Source organism: Abramis brama (genome assembly GCF_963993115.1).
Source record: "Abramis brama genome assembly, chromosome: 6".
NCBI classification, from domain to species: domain Eukaryota; kingdom Metazoa; phylum Chordata; class Actinopteri; order Cypriniformes; family Leuciscidae; genus Abramis; species Abramis brama.
Genome location: NC_139968.1, coordinates 38,381,560 through 38,385,674, shown reverse-complemented (window position 1 = coordinate 38,385,674; position 4,115 = coordinate 38,381,560).

Below are 4,115 nucleotides of genomic sequence, written 5' to 3'. Positions count from 1 at the left end.
CACTGGAGAAAAGCCACAAAATGCCTAATATGAGTTTATGTAATGTATTTTTATATATTATCTTCCATAAGTGTTACTGACTGTTGCATAAGCCTTCTACTGGTATTAAGCATGTTTCACAGATATGTGTACTGGTTAAACAACAATATGCATTTTGTATCATAAAGCACGTTTTTGTCTTCATTAAATGTGCAAAAAGTTACTTGTTTTTTTTTGTATTTTGTTTAAACAAATGTCTTGAAACATGTAACCTTTTATGAAGCATTTGAGATGGCATGCTGATCCTTTTTTAATTTTTTTACTGTTAACGTTAATTATTCATTATTCATATCATCTCTTCGTTATAAATGTTTTCTCCATTTCATGTCTCTTTTAGTTCTATTCTTGAAGAAGGTTTTGCTGTGATTGTCCACTGTTGATATGTAATTATTTGTGTCATTTATGTATTTATGCCGGCAGGATTTAGAAGTGCTCATCATCATGTCTGTAGATATAAATGTTTTCAGAAAAGTCATTTCAGTGTCATAGCTAAATTATAATATGCCAAACTCCTCACAAAAGCCTGAACCACGACCTTAGTAGAATATAGACCTTTCTCTCTTTTTAAAAAAAAAAACAAAAAAAATGTTTGTACTTTGCATCTGTCAAGGAAAACGTGCTTTGAAGCACATATAAACTATATTATTTTCTGGAAAATAAAGAAATCTAAATATATGTGTATGTTCATGTGATAAGTGCAATTAAAACAGACCTGGTTCACTTATAACGGCTGAATTCTTTTATTATATTCTTTTGGATTTTTAAAAACCTAATTTTCTGATGCTGTTATGCAAAAAGTAGGCAGTATGTTTGTACAAATAGTAATGATTTAGCTGTAAACTTAAGAAAATCTTGCAGTCGGTCAAAAATAAAATTTTAATAAACATTTTTTAATTAGCAGTATCTTTTAGACAAAGAAAAATGAGCTTAATTGTAATTTAATAACATTTACAACTTGTGGCTTACAAGGTTAAAGCTGCAGTCCGTAACTTTTTTGTGTTCAAAATGTATATAATGATCGAGTAGTACATCATGAATGCATTTTCCAAACTGCTTTTGAGACTGTCTTTTAAATAGAAAATACTTTGCACATGGTTTGTATTAAATCATATTAAACACCACATAGACATATAAACAACATTAAAAGCTTGATTTCTACCACAGGGGAACTTTAACTCTTTCCCCGCCATTGACGCTCAGACTGGCTCCACCGTCTCTCATAGACAGACATGATAGAAAACGTGTTCGTATTTGGTGTAGGAAGGAGCATGTCATTAAAAAAACTGTTTAACTTTATTAAGTATCAAATCAAGATCTCCATTTCGTGAGCAAATCTTTAGAACCGATTATTTTAAATCAACTGGTTCACAATAAATAACATTCATTTGTGAATTCGACTGATCTAGAAGATTAAACTTGCAGTATCTAACAGCAACTCAGTGATTTTTGATAGTAGAAGCCTAATTCCTTCCGATGGCTTTGGTAATATTTGAGTCATTACTAGTGGGTTACCATGATATTCATTTTAGAATTAATTATATATTATGCATTATTCATGTTAATTATGAACCTGTATATAGTAGTACCTTGGGAGGAATTGAAAATAAATAGTTATTGATTAGATAATAGTGAACTACCTCATTCAACTGAGCGATATTAGTTACTTACTAATTCATTAATTATTAATAGTAAAATTCATTATAAGTAAATTTGTTATAAGTGTTAAATTACTCATTTGTTCCTGTGTAGTTATTCATTAATGACAGAACAGTCTTATAAAGTGTTACTGTTGATTTCACTGTTAGCTGAAGTCAGACTGTGATGTTCATAAATAGCAGGAGAGGAAGAATCCCTTCAAACTATATTCATAAATGATCACTCTGTCTTTGTCCAGCCAGCAGATCAAACCGTTTCATTCTGACTGAGAAGAAGAGGAACCATTACACTATATTTTACCATGAAGAAAATGTATACAATATTCCAATATCCAACATTATCAGTATTAGATGACAAAAATAAAGAATGTTTTCCATGAACAAGAACATTTAAAGTCTTAATAAGAACCAGAAGGACATTTAAATGTAACTATAAAGTTTCTGTGTCTGTGTGTGTGAGAGAGTGAGAGAGAGAGAGAGAGAGAGAGAGAGAGAGAGAGTGTGTGTGTGTGTGTGTGTGTGTGTGTGTGTGTGTGTGTGTGTGTGTGTGTGTGTGTGTGTGTGTGTGTGTGTAAACTAGGAGGGTCAAACTCTGTCGAGGGAGGATTCACACATCAGATGAACAGCTTGATTGTTTTTGGCGAATGATTTTATTAGATCATCTGAAGAAAATGTTTCAGATTGTTTTGTTCAGTTTGTGTTGGCGGCGTCTGACTGGTCAGTGTCTGGAACAAGCTAAGATGATTAGCAGTTTTTCACAGGTAAATCAAGTCAGTATTATTATTGAGAGATCTGCTGTCTCATAATGAATGTGCATTTCTCTTCACATTTTGTATCAGTTCACATTAAATATTATAAAACTGACACCAGGCTTTGTAAACTAACATAGACTTAATCTGTTCTTGTTCGTGTTCTTCAGGTGTGTTTGCTGTTGAAACAAATGAAATACAGTCAGTGTCAGTGATGGAGGGAGAATCTGTGCTTCTACACACTGATGTTACTGAAATACACACACATGACGACATACTGTGGAAGTTTGGAGCAGAAGAGTCTCTGATAGCTAAAATAAACAGAGATTCTGGAATATTCTCCACATATGATGATGTTCCTGATGGGAGATTCAGAGACAGACTGAAGCTGGATCATCAAACTGGATCTCTGACCATCACAATCATCACAACTGAACATGCTGGACTCTATGAAGTAAAGATAATCGCATCTGAACTGTCATCAAAAACATTCAATGTTTCTGTCTATAGTGAGTACAGATCATTTTAAGTTCTTCACATTTATTGACAGTAACGTTTCTATCTATAAATTAAGGTGAGAGAGATTCTGTGTCGTAGCGCTAGTTTATGATTGGCCGCTAGTTTTAGATAATCACTGAACATGCAGACACACTTTAGTAGATGTCTAGTGTATTTGCGTAATTCAGCCTGAGGGAGGCGCTCTAATGCTGATTGACAGGTTCTAAATACATAGAATAGAATGTTCAGAATTACCTTGATTTATACGGGCCGTTGAATGCTTGAATCTGATTGGTTGATGAACGTTCCAATGTGTGCAATTATTTTCAGGAAAAGCGCTCGGCTAAAGTAGTTCCAGGCAGATTTTGACCGCATTACAGTTCCATATCACTTCGCCAAATGATTTCAGTTCTTTCTAAAGGTCCTTACAGCTTACAACAACAAAATAACCAAAACCCACAGCGACACCGAACAAGCAAATAAATATAGTAAACAATAGGTTGGTTTCACGTGACGTCACGCTGCTGCATCGCGAGAGCGTGAAATTCAGATGGAGGGCAGGAAGTGAAATAGCTGAGGAGCTGCCATCTGAAAAATGCCAATGTTTTGTGTAGTTTAAGGCAGCTCCAATCGTTCTAATCGAGAAAAGGGAAAGGTAAATAACAGCAGCAGGATTGCACTGTCTGTGTGCTCTTGTGCATCAATCGGAGTGTCTGGTAACGTTAGATGTAAACAGTGAGAGATCTTGTGGCAGGTGCGACGCTATAGCCTGTGAGGCGGGAGCCACGAGACGCGCTCCATTACGGACAAAACAAGCGAATAAAATATGTTTACTAAATCCTTGTATCTATTTCTTGAAACTGGTTCTAAATTCGTACAATACGGACTCTCCGCAATTCACACACACTTAATCTCTCTCTCTCTCTCTCTCTCTCTAATAACTGCATTAATAACTGCAATATTCTGCTTTCACTGGCTCAAGCCTCCATTACTATAGTTCTAAAATGACTGATCAGAATAATGAAAAAGCAACAGAGGCTTGGGATTAGACGCGTAAGAAATTACTCCTACACACAAGAGAGTTTTAAGGACAGCACGTGCTACACAGTAGCACAAACTAAAGGATTTATTTGTTCACTCATTTGGAACGATACTCCACACATCCCTCTGCCAA